The sequence below is a fragment of the Vombatus ursinus genome, unplaced genomic scaffold (assembly GCF_900497805.2).
Source record: "Vombatus ursinus unplaced genomic scaffold, bare-nosed wombat genome assembly UNPS02014768.1, whole genome shotgun sequence".
Taxonomy (NCBI): Eukaryota; Metazoa; Chordata; class Mammalia; order Diprotodontia; family Vombatidae; genus Vombatus; species Vombatus ursinus.
Genome location: NW_020954546.1, coordinates 37,283,876 through 37,305,137, shown reverse-complemented (window position 1 = coordinate 37,305,137; position 21,262 = coordinate 37,283,876). Strand labels below are relative to the sequence as shown.

General features: G+C 40.5%; 1 protein-coding gene and 1 pseudogene across 1 annotated transcript in view; both read right to left on the bottom strand.

The window, feature by feature from the left end:
• The window catches only part of LOC114043363 (Na(+)/H(+) exchange regulatory cofactor NHE-RF3-like), a 102,756-nt gene that overhangs the window by 44,356 nt on the left and 37,138 nt on the right, over positions 1-21,262 (bottom strand). The window lies entirely within an intron of this gene.
• On the bottom strand, positions 4,228-5,307 carry LOC114043366 (annotated as a pseudogene).

Genomic DNA, 21,262 nt, shown 5'->3' with positions numbered 1-21,262 from the left:
TCTGGGTGACTACTAGTCATGCAGCAAGGAAGATTCTTGTTCAAGTATGGTTTGGATTAGGTGGTCTCTGAGGTCCCTTTCAACCCTATTGTTCTATGAGTTGAACTGAATTAGATTCCCTCTCAGTTGGGCTGCATTCCACTTCAGACCCAGGATAATTTAATTTCTTGTCATCCCTCATCACTAACTATCCGATTCAGAAAAGCAAACTGTTCCAGATCCCACACCCACAACCTGACCCTTCCTGTTTCTGTGCTAGATCGAGATAGAAGACCCTTTCATCTCCTGCCCACCAAGCCGCGTCACCACCTTCTAAATTGAGATCGAAACTCACCTGCTGCTGAAGGTCTCAGGATGAATGAGAGGGCTGTGGCTCTGAAGGTCATCTTTGTTTACCTGCTTCCTCAGGGCTCCCCTGACTTTTTTAAAAGTGTCTGCTTGTTTTGGCTGTCCTTCATGACTGGAAGTTCCTCAGGGGTCAGGAGGGAGTCTTCTATTTCTTTTGCATCTGCCCTAATAATGATAATCTCTTACATGGGCATGTTGATAAGACTATCAACACTTTCACATACATATCCCCTGGACCTTATTGTTCTCAGTGTCTTACAGATGAGGAAACTGAGGCTTAGAATGTTCAAAGGGCTTGCTCAGGTGAGCTCATACAACCCTAGAAGGACCACACACACACACACACACACACACACACTCACACACACGACAGGATTCAGAGGTTGTTCAGTCCATATATTTGCCTGAATGGGACTGGGTAGCAAGTATGTGAAGTGAGTAGTAAATGAGGGAGTACCAGGCACCCAGCACCACAGCGAAGGGGAGGCTAAGGTGGGAGGAGGGCAGAGCTACTGCCTGGGTCCAGGCCAGCTAGAATGAATAATTAGGGAATGGAGTGTTGGGTGGGCCTTTAGAGAGAAAAGGCCTATAGCCCCACTCTCAGGGCAGCACCTCATCAAAATCTTTTATAAAACCTTCACTGTAAACCAGAAAGTCACCCACAAAGTGCCAATGTCATGAGGATGAAAGGAGAAAGGCAAGAAAAGCATTTAAAGAGTCAACAGGTACCATTCGAATGTGGATATCCTTGTTCTGTATTTCCAATGAGTCTTGAAAATTCTTTTGTGTTCATTTTATTCTTCATCCTTTTCATTTCTTATGGGCCAGTAATAATCAGTCAATCAACAATCATATATTAACCGACTGCTACGTGGCAGGCACTGAATTACATGCACAAAGAAAAGAAAAAGCAAAAACAGTCCCTTCCCTCAAGAAACTAAAACATTCTAAAGAGGGATACAGCTCAGATAAAACGATACATATGAGATAAATACAGAAGAGAGGGAAAGTAGCCTTAGAAGACAAGTCATTAGCAGCTGCTGGGACATGAAAACTTAATTCTTCCTGGAGTAGGTGACCCTTGAGCTGAGTCTTAAAGGAAGTCAGGGATCTAACAAGGAAAGGTAAGGAGGGAGAGCATTCCAGGCACGAGGGACAGCCAATGCAAAGGCCCAGAGATGGGAGATAAGCACTTTGAATGAGGACTAGCGCATAGGCCACTACATCTAGACCATAGAGTGCTTGGGGAATGCAAAATGCTTTACTCCCATAATATGAAGTAAAGTATTAAAAGACTGGAAAAATAGAAAGCAGCCAAGTTCATATGTGATCCTTGGGGAAATAGGGAGCGACTGGAGTTTGTTAAGTTGGGGGAGGGGTGACATGGTCAGGCTTGCGCTTTAAGAAAATCACTGGCAGCCACGTAAAGGGTTTAATAGTCTATCATATTACGTGCCACAACATGTTTGGTCATTCTCTAATCACCGGACCCACTGTAGAATGACTTCAATGCAGGCTCTCTGTGGCCACAAGCCAGGACTGTAAGGAAATCATTTGCAAAGGGGTGGTTGGGAGATGCGGGCTTTAAAAAGAAGAATTCATTAGTGCTGGAAAAAAAGCTGTAACTCCACCCCAATCTGGATGCTATGGTTTCAAGAAACAGAGCTAGGCCACGGAGAGGAGGTATCTCTTTCTCAATCTGGTTCTATTATCTTATTATCCTATGATGAGGCCTTAGCATGTTGGAGACAGAATAGCTTTACAGATCACCTAATCCAACCTCTTCCTTTTGCAGATGAGGGAATTGAAGCCAAGAGAAGCGATCTGCCCAAGATCACACAGCTAGTTAGTTGTGCTGGAAGTGAGATGTCTCCTGGCCTACCAGGAGAAGGCAAGGAGTATGCACCTACTACTGACATTACTAAAAATTACATTATTAAAAGCCTAGGGATCAAAATGTTCCTTTTAGTCTTTTTTCTGAATTAATTTTAAAGTCTTTTTTCACCTTCCTCTCAGACCTTTCTTGGCTCATCAGATCTCTAAGTGTCCTATGGGTTCCATTTCAGTTTTCAGTCATGTCCAACTCTTTGTGACCCAATTTGGGATTTTTTTTTAAGTTCAAGGATGGACTTTATTTTGTTTTAAAGTCTTTAGGACTATAAATTACAAAGGAAGCAGATCACTACAGTAGAAACCTATTGATAAACACATAATATCTATGTATGAAAACTTAACATAAACTCTACTCACAAGACTATCAGTTACAATGCTCTTCCTTATAAGGCCATTACACTTTCAAATTATATTACACTTCATTTCCTCAAGGTGTACTTTTGATTTTAAATATCAAATTCTTGGCTCTTAATTGCACATGCTAAGATAGGGCATATTTCACAGACGTCCTGGTGACACTGCTTCCAGCTTTGGTGAAGAGTTAATTAAGAACACCTTATTTCAAAATGGTCCCTTAAAATATTGTTTGCCTACCACAAAATTTAAGCTGCCAAAAATGAAGCAACGATCACCGATTCATCTTCTAATGGCTATGCTATGTGTCTAGACAAATTATCAGCAAAGGTTCAAAGTAAAAAAGTAAGCCATCAGAATAAAAAGACTGAGAGCTGGAAATGAAACTCTTTTGGCTTGTGGCAAGAAGAAAATGGCCCCCGGGGTAGATATTGGGCAGATGCTTAAGTCATCCCTGTACAGGCTAAAGAACAAAGACAGTCCAGTTTGGCCAACTGGTCTCATATCAATGCATTTCAATACAACAAACTGGATGACTCTAAGCCAAGAAGACAAACTGAACAGTTATGCTTGCAGTCCCAAAGGAGCTCTTTATAAGCTATAACACACGGGCCACTTAACATAATAAACAATTTTACTGGGTTTAGGACAGGTTTAGGATATTTGTCATTTCTTTACATGTACTCCCTTTAATGATTCTTCTCCTATTCTCTAGAGTGCAAGATACTGTGAATGACAAGACTATTTTAATAATACATTAGTAAGTAGGCCTGGAGATGGTGGCATAATAGATGCTCACCTACTTTCACTGGCTAAAACACTGAATGCAGAAAAGCATGCAATGGAGAGACTTAATTTTCCTCTTTCCACCTCCCTGGTCACATGTGCTGCCTTCATTTTTTTGAATTACTTTCCACCAATTCCTTCACTTACATGTAGGAAACCAAGAAGCAAGGGTAATAGAAATTCTAATTGTAGGCTACTTGGAAACTCTTTGCTTAAACTTCTAATAATGCTACAAAAAAATAAGTGTTAACAGAAACACTCTTTAGTAATATCAACAAAAAAGCGAGCTAATTACCTTAGAATCAATGTTCAGAAATTAACCCTTGAGGTCTTATATAGGAGATTATCATCTGAAGAATGCTCTGAACACCATTGAATACTGCCTTTTCATGTCATACCAAATTACCACACGAGTCACTTGCCTTTTGGCTTTGGATACTTGTTTAATTTGCAAACAGAACATTCATAACAAATCGTTTTTAACCAAATCGTGTCTTATAAACTGTTTATAGAAAACCCAGGGGTAAAATGAACTGTTCATTGTGGAAAGCCTTAAATTACATTATTACAGGTGAAACTACAGGCGGTAGATAATAACTGAAAAAAACTAATGCAACATTAGATTCAAATCTATAGTTCCTGTAGCTACTTAAAACATGGTTTTAAAAACTAAACCCAATATTTTTTCAGTAACCATAGAAAATGGTTAAAATAAATTTGCCATGAAAGCCCTTATATTAAGCTTAATACAGGGGGGTAGGAAGATATAAGAACCAGAAGGACACAGGAGATAAGACATTTTATCTACAGCTCCTGTTTTCTTTACTGAGCTTGTAGTTTCACAATTCAGTCACCTTCTTTCACTTCTGACTCAGATTCTTCTGCATTCTTCAGCCACTTGACAAATTTTTTCATTTGCTCAAGAAACACACTTTCCCCCTTTGCAACATGTGCATCTTTACACTACTCCAAAATGGGCTCTTCATTCAGGACTTCAGCTTTGTTAAAAAAAAAAAAAAAAGCATCACGGTTTTCTCGAAGGTGTTCACGAAGTGAATGATGTTCTAACAGCACTCCTGAATCTTCAGTAACAGAGTCAGCTCAGATTGACTTTGAGTCGTAAAGGCAGCAAGCGGGGGCCACATCGCTTCACGTTCTCGACGGCTCGCTCTGCTCCCGGCTCTTCCTTTTTGTTCCATTCCACAGCGCTCGTTACACTTGACCAGACTACGCCTATAATGAACGAGCTGTTCTGGGATATTGTTTTTCTTCATCTCCTCCATGACACACAAAATCATATCCTTAACTGGATCACCACATGATATTTGTTCTGCAGCTCTTTATCAGCTCCTATGGTTTGCTGGCTCCCAACGTACTCAGAAGGCTCTTTTAGACCTGCTTTGGTAAAATATTTTGTAAAGTGCTCAACACTTTGTTAACAGGAAAAAGTTCCATCAGTCTGTTGTCTATGCTGACTTTCTAAAAACTAGCAGCTACTTCAATGATATCTTTTTCATTTATCCATAATTTAAACAGCTTTACAACAAAGGCCACTGCAACGCCTTCTTTAACCAAATTCTCAATATAAAGGCCATTAGGATTGGATGCATTAAGAGTCTCATTGGCCAGAAGAACCTCAGTAACGTGGCCAATTTGTTCCTTTCAGACTCTAAAAAATCCTTTAAGAATAGCAGCTGCTTTTTAACTTCATCCTCAGATTTCTTTTCAAGATATTTGTATCTCCTGATTAACTTGATAAAAATCTAAGCAAAGGCTCGCCTGGTCTCTAGGTCTTCTTGTGCTGTAAACACACAGACATCATGTCGTCTGCCAGTGTGCCACCTGGGGCCAGCATGCCACCAGCCACCAGAAAGTCAAAGAATATTTCTGCATATCGGAGATAATCAAGTTTTGCCCTAGAAGCATCACAAAATTTTGCTACTGCTTCCAAATCAGTGTCAGTTTCAGTGAAACCTTGAATAATACAGTCCTGAAACTGATTAGGGTCAAATCTCTTTTTTTCATCTTTTTTTTTTCTAGTTTTAAAGTACTGGCCTGATAGTGTTGGCTTTTGATTATTCATAAAATACATCCAAATTTAATGCAGAGAAAAAAGAGCCCGAAATCCCCAAGGAGACAATAACTGGCAGTGGCTCCTCTGAGAGTGGAACTAATGGGGAAGAGGAGGGAGGAGCCCGATCTGGGATTTTCTTGTCAAAGATACTGGAGTGGTTTGCCATTTCCTTCTCCAGCTCATTTTGCAAATGAGGAAACTGAGGCAAAACAGGGTGAAGTGGCTTGCCCAGGGTCACATAAGTTTCTGAGGCCAGATTTGAACTCACGAAGATGAGCCCAGCACTCTGTGTGGAAAAAAAAGTTTTGGCTGGATTCCAAAAGGAGTCCTAAGATCAGCGTTTCACGGGGAAGGAGGTTTCAGAAGCCACTTGCAATGGGAAGCCGGCCTTTTGGGTACATCGCATATGGAAGCTCTGTAACAGGTATGAACTTTATACTTGCTTCAGAGATCAGGTATTTGGTTCAAAGGCCCAAGGATCCCTCCAGATCTGTGAAACATTAACACTTAGACCGGCAACCCAGGGTATTTTGCAAGTCATTACTTCCTTCTTCCCCCCCACTCAGTTTAGGAGCACAATCCAATCAATAACCACCCTTCTTGGGATTCCCCCAACCTCCCCACATTACGTTTCACAGAAATAAAAACTTGAGGAGGAGAAGGAAGACATATCACACTGTGGACCGCTGGGAAGAGAACCCAACATTTTGCTACGTGGTCTGCTGTAGTGGAGGGGTCTATGGAGGGGCCACTGCACCATTCCACAGTGGTAGTCTGTTGGCATTAGGAAGTGGCTCTAGAAAGCTATCCAGGATCAATAAACCTTGTAACACTACAGTCACAGACAGCCAAGTCCTCACGTGCTTCCAGAGCATAGGGGGAGAGGGGAAAAGAGGAGGAGAATAAGCATTTGTACAACACCTACTTCATGCCAGTCACTGTGCTAAGCATTTTACAAATGAGTCGTTGGATCCTGCCAGCATACCACCTGAGAGAGGTGTTATTATTATCCATACAATTTTACAGTTGGGGAAACTGAGGCAGATAGGTTATGATTTGCACAGTCACACAACTGGTAAATGTATGAGGCTGGATTTGACTTCAGGCCCAGCTGTCTATCTATGAGGCAGGAAGAACTACAAAGACTCCATGGAGACCCACAGCAACAGCTCTTCTCCTTGCTTCCAACCAAAGGTCACACTAATTCCATGGAAGAGCAGAGGACAGATCTCCTTGTCCCTTAGGACCCTACACCTGACAAGATGGTTTTTATGTTTATGTTGGCCACCAGGAGACTCAAGGATGAAGAATCAATGAGACAGAACTCAGAAACTAGAGTTAGCCTAGCACTTAAGCAGAGTAGGCATTTTCCTGCGGTCTGACAGGAATGTATTTTCCTCCTCTCAAATACCAAGGTGTCTATAACTCTACCTATTAACACTCATTCTTTTATGTTAAGCATTGCCTGATCTCTGCTCCTTTGTTAATGTAAATACCATTAGGTAAAACATTAAGTCACTAACCCCATTCTATAAGAGCACAGGGGACTACAAGAAAGGGCATTCTTGGTGCGAAGTGGGTGGGGAGAGAAGGGAAGAAAGGGCACAGAGAAAGTAAAGACATATTTCATTAGCCTCACAATTTTGCCAAGGATCACTTTTGGCAGGACACTCAAAATGTCCTGTCTGCATTAATGGGCTGAGTTCTGTGAGTCTTTGTTAACTTTGCACTGGTAATCAGCCCTTTTGGATTGAGAAGGTTAAACTTGATGAATGTATGTTGGGGGTCAGTGAATCAATTTTCCAACCCAGGTTGGTTAAAGAAGACAGACACAGAGGTCCATAGCCACTGGGGACAGGACCTAGACAGAAACACCATGCAAAGCATTCCATTGCAAGTAAAGGTTGTGTAGTAGGGTAAGAAGAGATCAGAATCCAGCAAAGATAATCTAAAACTTTGCAGAAAATAGATATAGGTGTGAAATGGCAGCTTTGTTGCTCACTACCCAGTTCCAGGTCACACAGCTAGGACTGTCTGAGGGAAGGACCTGCACCTAGGGGTAGTGTTCCAGGATGAAGAGTGGTTACAGGTTCTAAGCTGTGTATCAAGCAATGAGCAAGTTTAGAAGTAAGCAGCAAAAAAATGTGAAGGAAGGTGGCCTAGCCATACCAGATCTCAAACTGTATTACAAAGCAACAATCATCAAAACAATCTGGTACTGGCTAAGAAATAGAGTGGTGGGTCAATTTACTACAACGATACATTATAGTAAATGGCCTCAGTAATTCAGTGTTTGATAAACCCAAAGATCTAAGCTTTTGGGACAAAAACTCATTACTTGACAAAAATTGCAGGGGAAACTGGAAAACTGTATGGCAGAAATTATGTGGAGAACAATATCTTACACTGTATACCATGATAAGGTCAAAATGAATACATGATTTAAACATAAAGGGCAATACCATAAGCAAATTAGGAGAGCATGGAATAGTTTACCTGCCAGATCTATGCATAAAGGAAGAATTTAAGACCAAACAAGATACAGTGAGCATTATGAAATGTAAAATGGATATTTTTTGATAATATAAAATTAAAACATTTTTGCACAAACAAAATCAATGCAACCAAAATTAGAAGGAAAGCAGAAAACTGGGGGGGGGTTTGAGGACTTTTACAGCATGTATCTCTGATAAAGGCTTCATTTCTCAACTACATAGAGAACTGAGTCAAATTTATAAGAATATGAGTCATTCCTCAATTGACAAATGGTCAAAGGATATAAACAGGCAGTTTTCAGACAAAGAAATCAAACTACCTATAGTCATATGAAAAAATGCTCCAAATTGTTACTGATTAGAGAAATGCAAATTAAAACAACTCTAAAGTACCACCTCACACCTATCAGTTGCAAATATGACAGAAAAGGAAAATGGTAAATGTTGGAGAGGATGTGGAAACCAGGGAACTAATGTTGGCAGAGTTACGAACTGATCCAACCATTCTGGAAAGCAATTTGGAACTATGCCCAAAGGGCTATAAAATTTTGCATACTTTTTGACCCAGCAATACCACTACTTGGACTGTATCTCAAAAAAAAATTATAAAAGAGGGAGGGAACCTTTTCGTGCAAAAATATTTATAGCAGCTCTTTTTGTAGTGGCTAAGAATTGGAAATTGAGGGGATACTCATCTTTTGGGGAATAACTAAACAAGTTGTGGTATATGATTGTAATGGAATAGTATTGTGCTATAAGAAACGACAACCAGGATGATTTAAAAAAAAAAACTGAAAAGATTTACATGAATTGATACAGAGTGAAGTAAGCAGAACCAGGAGAACACTGTACACAGTAACAGCAATATTGTCCAATGAATAACTGTGAATAACTTAGCTATTCTCAACAATACAATGATCCAGGACAATCCCAAAGAACTCATGATGAAAAATGCTATCCAGCTCCAGAGAAAGAACTGATGGCGTCTGAATACAAATTAAAGCATTCTTTCTTTTTTCCTTCTTCCCTCCCTTCCTTTTCTTTTTCTTTCTTTCTTTCTTTCTTTCTTTCTTTCTTTCTTTCTTTCTTTCCTTTCTTTCTTTCTTTCTTTTTTTCTTTTTTCTTTCTTCCTTCCTTCCTTCTTTCCTTTCTTTCTCTGTCTCTTTCTTTCTTTCCAAGTTTTCTTCCACAAAATGACTAACACAGAAATGTTTTACATGATTGTATATGTATAACCCATATCAGATTGCTTACTGTCTCAAGGAGGGAGAAGGGGAGAGAGGGAGAAGATTTGGAACTCAAAAAAAATTTTAAATGAATGTTAAAAGTTGATTTTACATGTAACTGATGAAAAAATTTTTTTATATTGCCCTTAATAGCATTTCATTTTTCCAATTACATATAAAGATAGTTTTTAACATTCATTTTTGTAAAATTTTGAGTTCCAAGTTCTTTTCCCTCTCTCCTTTCCCTCCCCCCTCCCCAAGGCAGCAAGCAATCTGATATAGGTTATACATGTACAATTGTGTCAAACATATTTCCACATTAGTCATGTTGTAAAAGAAGAATCAGAACAAAAGGGGAAAACCACGAGAAAGAAAAAAAGTGAAAATAGTATTTCCCACATCCCCTCCAACATCTATCATTTTCCTTTCCTGTCATATTAGCCAATCTGATAGGTGTGAAGTGGTACCTCAGGGCTGTTTTAATTTGCATTTCTCTAATCAATAGTGATTTAGAGCAAAAAAATAAAATATTTTTAAGAAATTTTTTAAAAGCAAGCAGCAGCTGTGAGGTTCTGACCCAAGGAGTACAGCACAGTCTTAGTTCCAGTCTCCAGCCAAGTTGAAGTTTGAAGTTAGAATAGCCAGGGCAGAAATTCCAGAACAAAGAGGAATCTACAGTTCTGTGGGTCTGAACCAGTAGAGCTTTTCAGTTGCAGATGAGTCCAGAGGTGGTCTACTGGAACAACAGGGGTAAGCCCAAAGGAATGTTGCTCAGATCCAAACCTAGGTCAGAGACTTGCTGAGCTCAGACCAAAGGGCAACTCTCAGACTATGCTGTGGATTAAGTCACTTTGGAACCACTGAAATCTTGGAGGTACCCAGTCTGAGCTGTCTCTGAGATCCTAGAATGATACAATGCTCAATGCTCCAAGAAAGCAGCAGTAGGACCAGCCCAGATATTCCTTGCAAAACTTCACAGAGCCCAGACCTAACCTAAAGTCCAGAAAATAGGCTAGAAGAATAAGCAGACAAAAAAAGGATCTCACCATAAAGAGCAGGTCACTCAAGGTCACTCAGTACTCATATCCAGAAAGAAAAGGATAATTCCAAAATATTTACAAGCAAAGCCTCAAAGAAAAACATAGCTTGAGCACAAGTTCAACTAGAATTCTTGGAAGAGATGAAGCAAAAGGCTTTTTATTTTTTTTTTAAAGGGAAAATAAGCAAGGGCCATGGAAGAAAGAATTGGCAAGGAAATTAACAACTTGGCACAAATGATACAAAACATTACCCAAGCAACAAACTACCTAAAAATTAGAATAGACAAAATATAAGATAATGATTCCATGAAACAAGAAATGCTAAAAACAAAGTCAAAAGACTGAAAAAATAGAATAAAATGTAAGGTATCCTATACCAAAAAAAATTATTTGGAAAACACATTAAGGAGAGATAATTTAGGAATCACTGGATTACTTGAAAACCATAACAAAAAGGAGCCTAGAAATAATATTTCAAGAAATCATAAAAGAAGACTGTCCAGATACCTTAGAACCAGAGGACAAAGTAGAAATAGAATCCGCTGGTCACCTCCTGAAAGGAACACAAAAATGAAAAGTCCCAGAAACATTATAGGTAAAATTCAGGGCTTCCAGGCCAAAGAAAAAAATACTTCAAACAGCCAAAAAGAAAGAATTCAAGTACCAAGGACACAGTCAGGGTTACACATGATTTAACAGCTACTGCTGTAAAGGAACTGAGCCTTTGGAAGATGACATTTCATAAAGCAAAGAATATAGACTTACAACCAAGAAAAACTTACCCAGCAAAACTATATATAATTGTACAAGGGGTAAAAACAGACCTTTATTGAAATAGAAAATTTCCAGCATTTCTGATTAAAAGAGCAGAGCTGCATAGAAACTGTGAAGTGCAAACTTAGTAATCAAGAGAAACATAAAAAGGTAAACATGAGCAAACAATCATAAGACACTAAGCAAAGATAAATTATACATTCTAATATGAGGAGATGATACACATGCACCCTCAGAATCATCATAATTAGATGTCATAAAAGGAGTCTACTTAAGCCAAAGACCTGGGATTAATGCTATTATGTTTTGATGATCTTAAAAGAATAGAAATGTAGGGGAAGAGGAATACAGTTGAGGGGCAAGGGAGGGGAAGGTTAGGGAAAATTATCCCACTTAATCAGGTTTCATGAGTAGAAGGCTACACAAACAAGAAGGAAGGGGCTGAGGATGCAGCTGACATTTGAACCTCACTCTCATCTGAAGTTATCAAAGGATGGAAAATACCCACACACAATGGGGTACAGAAATCTATTTTAATTATCAGGGAAATAGTAAGGAAAGGAGACAAGGAAGATGGGGGATAACCAGGAGGATACATTAAGGGATAGATTCATCCTAAAATTAAAAAAAAAAACACTAAGGATATAGAAAAAAATATTTATAGCAGTTCCTTTTGTGGAGGCAAAGAATTGGATACTAAGGGGGTACCCCTAGTTGGGGAATGGATGAACAATTTATAGTATATAAATGCGATGGAATACTATTGTGCTGTAAGAAATGATGAAGAGGATGGTTTCAAAGAAACCACAAAAATTTGTATGAACAGATACAGAATGAAGTGAGCAGAACCAGAAGAATGGCTTATACAGTAACAACAATATTGTAAAGACAACTTTGAAAGACTTATGAATTCTGATCAATGCAATAACCTGCTATGATTCTAGAACATTCAATAAAAACCACCTCCTGATAAACAGGTGATGGATTCAGAATGCAGACTGAGATGCTTTTGTGGACATGGTCAATGTAGGAATTTGGTTTACTGGAATCTGACTACACATGTTGGTAATAGGGGTTTTGTCTTTCTTTCTCAAGGGAGCAGTGTGGAGGTAGGAGGAAGAGAAGGTGGATTTTTGTTGATTGGTTAAAAAAAATGTTTTTAATTAAAAAAAAAAAGTACATAGGAGGAATGTCTGGTCCAAGGAACAGCAAAAGAGGCCAGTGTCACTGGACTGCAGAGTTTGTGAAGGGAAATAAGGTGTAAGTCTCACTGTAAGACATAAAGGGTGTCAGAATTCAGAGTTACAAACAAAAACAAAAGGCAAATGCACAAAGTTTCAGCAAACAATGAGAGGAACTTGAAATCCTAACTCAAGAGGTAAATTTGTATCACTTGCATGTATCACTGGATTTTAATGGGAGAAAAATCATGACTAGAACATTACTTTGAATGGGTATACCTGATGCAAAAGAAAAAAGATTCATAAAAAGGAAGTGGTGGGGGGGAAGGGGAGATGAATAGCATTCTATATTAAGAAGGTATACTCATAAGAAAATCCAAGAACCATAGTAGGGTAGCATGACGGAAAATATTTGGGTGAAGGTCACTGGAGGGAGAAATAGAAGCAATTTTGTCATTGGAGTATACTACAGATCACCTGAAAAGAAAGAGGAAATAAGTGAAGAGTTCGGGAAACATACATCCCTGGGAGAAAAGGAAGCTAATAACTTCTCAAATTTGCTTTAGTGCTAATTTTATCCTTCAAAATGCAGTACATAATGTGGGCTCACTTTCCCAAGCCCTACTTGTTCAGACAGGATAGGTTCCCAGGGGAAAGCTTCCTGTCTTAGGATTCTAGGAGTAACCCTGAAAGGTTTGGGGAGTAGTGATCTAAGGCTATTACTCATGAGCCCCAACTTGTGTGCTCCTCGATTGATTACTAGTTGATATTAATTAGCTTTAACTCATTTTTAAAATGTCACTATTTATAAGGTGGTATAGTAAGAACAGTTGGTACAAACCATCCCTCCAGATGAGAGGCATGCTCTTCCACAAATACATAAAGATTCTAACAGAAAGTAGACTTAGGCTTAGAAAGCATATGTGTCAAAGGGATAATTCTCAGCTCCCAGTTGTGAGAAGTACCTTTCTCACCTTCATGAAGTCCTCATAAAGTTCTTCTTATGTATGGGATAGCTTTCTGCTGGGTTCTTTCTGTAGTCATGGAACTCCTTTTCCTCTAATTTGTCTTCAATGTGTTTCCAGGCTCCCAATGCACATGCTGACACCAGCCATCACTGTTTTGGGGACACTGACTATTATAGTCACAAATCATCTAACCTTTCAAAGTTTTCAAGGCTTTCCTCTGGTCAGTGGGTGAGAGCAAGGAAACAAAGGCTCTCTGTCTTCCTCTTGTCCTCTCCAAGGGATTTTCTTTCAGGGGTTTTGGTAAAGTGTTTCCACCACTGCGCTGACTCAACCCTGGGATGCTAAGTTTTGAACTGGTTTGCTATTTTATCCAAGCTCCACAGGGAATGATCAGTCTACTCAATCAATCCCAATATACTTCCAATGTAGCATCATTTCATTTCATCCAATGGCTGTAACCATTTTCCTCCTTCCAAAATGATATGACTTTTGTGGAACTAGTTGAATGCCTTAGATTTATTGCATGATTCAATAGAGATGTTCTCATTTGATAAAAATATCAGGGTATAAAGCATCTTCTAAGTTATTTTAAGCAGGGTGGGCATGATTGAATGATTGATTCAATTCACTCTCAATTTTACAAAAAGATGGAAATTCTATTCTGGCTTTTATTATCACTAAAAGAAAGGTACTGGTTTCCAGGGCAAAAATGACAGCAGCCCTGGAGGGAAATGACCACTCTATCCTAGAGTTAATGATAAAGAAAGGAAAGGAAATCTAGGCATAATCTGACTTGTACCTAGGGAAATCATATTTAAAAGAGTTCAGGAGAAAGATAGGGAGGAACCCACAAATTAAAACATTGTAAGGGAAGTCAACCCAGGAAAAATGGGAGATGCTCAAGAATGAAAATTTGAAGATATGAAGGAAAACAATTTTAGTAAAAAGAATAACTGGGATTTTTCTGAAGAGCCCAATGTGGATGTACAGGGATCTCACCAACCAACTTCTGTTTTTAAAAATAAATGTTCAAAAATAAAAGTTAGCCCAGGTAACATCCATGGTCATATAAAAATAGTGTAAGGAATGTTATAACTCAGAGTATGTAAGCTAAGGCTAGTGAAGAAAGAAAAGGACAATGACTCCCATTTTAGCTATAATGGGGGGAATATCCTAAAAAAGGGATTGGTCCTGTCCTTGGAGTAGAGGGGCTGATGATAATTGACATCAAAGAGAAGGTGGAATTGCTCAATTTTTTTTGTTTTGTTTCTGTTTTCTTTGCCAAGGAGAATGACCTTTACACTAGAAATGAGAGAACAAAAATAATCAGTTAATCAGGAAGTTGATACCCAAGATAAATAAGGAGATAGTAAGAGAGCACCTGGTTTAAGTCACCTGGCTCAGATGAATTATATTCTCAGGAACTAAAAGATATAGCAGAAGTGACTGCTGAGCCACTGACAGTGATATTTGAAAGATCATGGAAAATAAATGAGGAACCACAAGATTTGAGAACTAAGTGACCCAATTTGCAAAAAAAATAAAAAATAAAAAATATATACATATATAGTTTATCTAGATTTTAACAAAGCATTTGATAAAGTATCTCATATTCTTCTTGTGGAAAAGAGAGAAATAGATTATAGGATAATACAATTAGATGGAGAACCTGATTGGATGGCCAGAGTGGCAATTAATAATTCAATGTCCATGTGGCAAAGAGTTTCTAGTGGAGTTCCCCAGGGACTTGTGCTTGACCCTGTGCTGTTTAATATTTTAATCAATGACTTGGATAAAAGCATAAATGGTATTGTTGTTGTTCAGTCACATCTGATTCTGTGACCCCATTTGGGGTGTTCTTGGCAAAGATACTGGAGTGGTTTGCCATTTCCTTCTCCAGCTCATTTTACAGATAGGACGCTGAGGCAAACAGGGAGAAGTGATTTGCCCAGGGTCACACAGCTTGTATGTTACCTTCAAATCGGAGGCCAGATATGAACTCAGGTCTTCCTGACTCCAGGCCATGTGCCCCATCCACTGCACCACTAGCTGCCAAATATGCAGAGGACACAAAGCTAGGAGGGATAGCTAGTACAATTTGGGCTACTCCCCTAACCAATACATACTCAAGGGATAAGATCACATTGTGAGTGGCTACTTCTGAAACTATGTAATTTACACTGAGTTCCCAGGATCTCCTCCTCTCCAGACCTGGCTCTCTTCTCTCCTACCAGGGGTCCTATTCTTTGAAGCTGTTTCTTCTTCCAAGTGACTCTCTATGTCTGTGTCAATTTTGGGTGTGTGTCTCTGATCTGTTGGATGGAATGTCTTCTACTGCTCAAGTAGTCCCCTCTTCAAAGCTACATGGCCAAAATGGGGGTGGGGGGCAGGATCAAGAGGGGAGGAAAGAGAGAAATTCCCTCCTTCCCTCTCTACAGGAGTCTGCTACATTAGCAGCTCCCGCTTGAAATCTCTCCTACTTTATCAAACTGATGAAATTCCTCTGGGACTTCACTATTTAAAGCCTCCAGGAGTTTGGCTAGTTTGTTTGCTCAACCAATGAATTTGTTCCCTTCTTGCCTCAATTAGGGAGGTGTTCCATCATGTATGGAATCTCATCATCTATGACTGTATCAAATAAGAGGGGACAGGGAGAATCACATACCTTCCCCACCCCTTACAGTACTTCGCATATGGTAGGCACTTAATAAATATTTACTGAAATGAATTTTAAAAAAAGGAAGTCACTGTGGGCTACAGGTGGGGTGGGGACAAGATCAAGGAAAGGCCTGAAAAAGAGGGGACAGAGGTTAGGAGGATATTAAGGAGATTAGCCTGTGACAGTAGCTGAGGAATAGAGGAACATAAAGATTTCATAAGATGAAGCCATATTCAAGGAAAAGTCTTAACTGTTAGGATGAAGAATTTGGATTTGATCCAAAAGGCCTTAGGAATCTACTGCTGTTTCTTGAGCTGGTGAGTAAGGGCTAAGTTAAAAACTGACTTCAGAAAAATTTCTCTGGCAGTGACAGTAGAATAGACAGAAGTAGGGAGCAAAGGAGAAAGGATGAAGCCTGGGAAAGCTCAGTATCTGCCTGGAGGCTTATCATAATCTCTACCCAAGGTACTTTAAGAACTTAGTATCTAAGGAACTTTGAAGCTTACGCAATAAACTCTTTGTGTACCCACACTGGGGCTGAATTACTGGGTTATCTTTACATATCTGGCCTGGGTTGTAACAATTTTAATTATTTTATAGCAAGTATCTCTGAATGTCCTTATTCCAATTAATATGCTTACCCTACAACTATATCACAGAGATAGATAAGGATTTATCTCCATTTCAGAAAAGGGCAGGAAGAGGGCCACTGAATTCCTGATTATCCCATAGCCAGCAAGTAAAGGAGCAAAAGTCAGGCCCAACCTCTAGCCCTAGGGTCTATAATCCAAAGTACTCAGGGCCGTTTCCTTTCTTCCTTTATTCCTTCCTTTTCTTTCTCTTCTTCATTCCTTTCTTTCCTTCTTTTTCTTCCTTCCTTTTCTTCCTTTTCTCCCTTCCTTTTTTTCTTTTCTTCCTTCTTTCCTGCCTTCATTTTTTCTTCCTTCCTTTTCTTCCTTCTTGGAGAATACTATTTTTAAGTCTTCCAAAATTGTCAGTTGGTCAATGAACATGGATGAAGTCACTGCCCTCCTTCCAACCCAAGATCTGGGGCTCCTGGACATAAGTCATTCTGCTCCTGGGAGCCCAAGGCTCAAGGCTTGGTTTCCCCAAAGGTGTCCCTGACACTGAGCCTGCTGGACTGGTGAGGAAGGGTTCCCCTGCCTCCATGGCCTTGAAGACTGCATCATATCCCAGTATCCCATGCCCTTCCCTTTAAAGATCCCAGACACTAGGAAGAGCTCCTCTGAGGAAGGGATGTTCTGCAGGGGCTTTGATCTTCTAGGCAGAACCAGAAGGGTGATTTATGGAAGCTTTTTGTGCTGATCTGTGATTCCATCAACACACACACACACACACACACACATATATAGTTTTAATGTGTAATAAAAGATATTACTATATGTTAAAGTGCATTACTGGAATGAGAGGCTTTCAATCGGAGTGAGTAAATAAAGGTTTCTCACCTGTTTCTGAGAGGTTACTTACTGTCCCTTGCTCTAGAGACTCAGCCCATGAAATCACATATGGAACAACCTGCTCTTTCTTTTCTTTCTTCCCTTCTTTCCTTCCTTCTAAGGGAGTACTATTTTTACAAGTCTTACAAAATCAACATTGGGTCAGTGAGCGTTGATTCAGTGCCCATTCCATACAAACTCTAGGATCATAGGGTTTGGAGCAGGAAGGAATCTAAGAAGTCATCTAATCCAATTCCCTTTTTTTTTTTTTTTACAGATGAGGAAGCTGAGGCCTAAACAGATGACATTCCTAAGGCCACAAACAAGCAGTAAAGCCAGGGTTCAAAGCCAGGGCCTCTGCAGATCCATAACTGAGAAATATTTCTTCCAAGGCAGAAACAGTTGAGGGAAGGAGGGGAGGGAGAGAACACGAGAAAGTCTGACTGAGGTTGCACTAGAAAAATGGGTAATTTAATTCTTGAGCCTCTGGTGTCGGAGAAGAAGGCCGGTCTAGAAGAGGGATGTTTTGGGGACAGGCCCCAGGCTTTCGTTCTTCACCAGTCCCTGAGGGTAAGCAGGACAGACCACACCTTTTCCCAGGGAGACTCTGCCCATGGTCAACCCAAGAGCAGCTGGGCCATATGACTCTAAACCAGAGGAAGACCAGGACACGAGAAGAAGGAACCCTAGTGACCATGGCATGGGTATGTCCTGGCAGGAAGGAAGCAACCCCCATCTCAATATTGGTAAGCTAGGACAAAGCCCCATTTTTCCTTGGGATAATTATAGCTTCATTCCTACAAATCCAGTGTTCCCTGGTACTTGCCTATGTAAAAAGAAGCCATGAACACTATTTCCCCTAAGGAACTTACCATACATTTCAGAAGAGAAAGCAGAGGAACCAGAATCGTCATGGACCACCAACGTAGCACCATATCCCAAAAGGAAAAATCACAGGACACGCTGAGCTGGTGAGTGCAGTAGGCAATCAGGAAGAAGCTGTTCCCGGGGAACAGGGTTAATCAGGCTAATCTTCTTGGAGGAGATAAGTTTTAAAACTGGTATTAAAGGTGAGAACGGACATCACTTGCTGGCCAGTGCTCAGGGAGGTCCGCCTGAGCATGATTTCTGGCACGTATGAAAGCATAGACTGGGACACAGCAAGCCGAGTGTGGGGGAGGCGGGGTGAGAAGCAGATTGTCTTGGCTGGAGTCAGAGCCATACCTGGGTCAGGAAGATCAGGGCTTGGCCACTGGGCAGGGTGGGGGACAGGGAAGGGAAGAGAGGAAAGGGGAAGGGGGAGGGGGGAGATACAAAATGTAGAGGACCACTGACAGTACTTCTAGTTCCTCAGCAACTAGAAACAACTAAGCCAGGAATAAATAAACTTTCCCCATCATTAAAGGGTGTCCTGGAGCCTCCTTCTGATTATGTCTTGATGATGATGATGATGATGATGATGGTGATGGTGATAATGATGATGATATACAACTTGCTACTCCTTTTAAATATATAATAAAGTTATCATGTAAATTTCTTTTTTTCCCCTTTTTTCTCTTCCTTCCCCCGCCCTAGAGAGGGCCGCCATTAGACACAAATATGTGTGTATACCATATATATGTATATACACTATATAGATACCATATATACTATATATACATATATATGCAAAATCATTCTATACCTACTTTTACTTTGACACATATACTTTTATATATACTTTTACATACACATATATACACTATGTATACATATATATGCAAAATCATTCTATACGTACTTTTACTTATCAGTCTTTAAAAGTTGACTTGAAATCTTTGTGTGTTTGTGTGTCTATATGTGTCCATGTGTCTGTGTGTGTGTGTGTGTGTGTGTGTGTATGACACTTGTCCTAGACATATTACTTGCTGGTTACAACTTTGGTTGGAGAGAAGAGATGGTAAAGGTTATATCAGAAAAAAGGGGTTGAAAAGCAAAGGCACAGTTTGAAGAAGCCAGTTAATGAAGGACTCCGCCTTCCCTGAAGTTTGCTTTTGCTCCAGCAAGCCCAAGGAGGTCCTAAATAGTCTTTGCACAGTTTTGGGAAGGTTAATGTTAGGTGTGGAAGGGTTAAGAGCTATACTACCATTTAAGGAGGGCACCCAGAGAATTCATCTCACTATTTCCCATCCAGCTGTTTTCCTGGACTTCATGATCCCAAGATGAAATCAGCTCTGAAATTCAAACCTCCTCAGAACTCCCTGTCCCTAGGACCCCTTCCTCTCCTGATTGCAGAAGGTGGGGGTGGACATACAGGGCTCTTCCTGGATCCTCCATCTAAGGAGGCTGCCCAAAGCAGCCAGCCACGTTGTCATTTCCCACTTGGCAAAAAGTAGCCTCTTTCTCCCTGCTCTCCCTCCACCTCCTCCCCAGCTTTTTAACTTCTTTTCATGTGTCTTCCCCCATTAGAGCATGAGCTCCTTGAGGACAGGAATTGTCTTATGCCTTTCTTGTATCCCCAGCATTAGCACAGTCCTTGGTACATAGTAGGTGCTTAATAACTATTTAGTAATTGACTTGACTAAGAATCTAAGTCAGCAACAGTGTATAAATTTGCCTGAAGAAACTGAATGAAAGCAGAGAAGTCCATTCAATCAAGCAATCAAAAAGCATTTATTCAGTGCTTATTATGCTCCAGGCACTGTGTGCTGCACTAGGGATACAAAAAAAGGGGAAGAAAAAAACAACCTGTCCCTGCCCTCAAGAAGCTCACATTCCACTGGGAGAGACAACACGAGAAAGACAAGGTCCACAGGAGATAAACAATGTATCGAAGGTAGTCTGGAAGGGAAGGTGATAGCAGCAAGGGGCACTGGGAAAGGCTTCTTGGGAGCCGGGATTTGAGCTGAAACTTGAAAGAAACCAGGGAAACCTGGGGGAAGAAGTGTGGAGGCAGGGCATTCAAAGGCCAAGCTGGGCTTGAGGTAAGAGCCTGGCCCAGGGTAGTGACAGGGGGAAAACCCAGGCATGTGGGCACAGTGGGCATGCTGGGGGTGGTATCCAGGGGATGACAAAGAAGGCAATCGATCTGAGAACATGCAGCCCCAAGATGAGCTGCACAACCCCCAACCTCTGGCCCAATCCCTAAGTCTTAGAAATGACCATTAAAGTACCATTAAGTCCTCCAAAGGAAAAGCACCAACAGAATAAATGAGTTGAATAGTCTCATACGTTTTATAAAATTTCTCTACCAAAGAACCAAGGCAGCCAGGTGGCCAAGTGGATAAAACACTGGGCCTGGAGCCAGGAAGACTTGATCTCAAATATAACCTTAGACCCTGAGCAGGTCACTTTAAACGCTGTCTGCCTCAGTTTCCCCACCTGTAAAGTATAATAATAGCACCTCTCTCCCAGGGTTGTTGTGAGAACAAAAATATGATATATTTGTAAAGCACTTTGCAAATCTTAAAAATGCTAGATACGATTGTTCCCTCAAACTTTACGCAATGTCTCGTATCTCCCTCAAACTCTCTATTTCCTAAATTCAATTTAGCACACATGGATTGAGCGCCCCTCACCTAGCACCGTGCTCAGTGCCAGGAGGGATACAGGAGACATTGGACTGCCCTCATGGTTGTTGGGGGAGGGATGACTTCCCAGAATTTCCGAGGCCACTGAGTCCAACTCATACCTTAAAAAGAATCCCTGGAAGATATCAGATGGGCGGTTATCTAGCCCTACCAGCACAAAATCTCAGAGCTGGAAGAGTCATCAAACCTTTGTTTATGGACCTCTGTCGAGGGGAGGGAGCCCCGCTATCTCCTAAGGTGGCCCATTCCACTTCTTAGGAAGGTTTTCCTGACATCGAGTCTAATTTCGCCTCCTAGTTTTGCCCTCTGGAGTCCTGGAGAACAAATCCACTCCTTCCACATGGCAGTCCTTCAAAACCTTGAAATAACACCTATCATGTTCCCCCAGAACTAACCCGGGGAAGTCCAAATTCAGCATACCGTCCACTCTCCATTGGA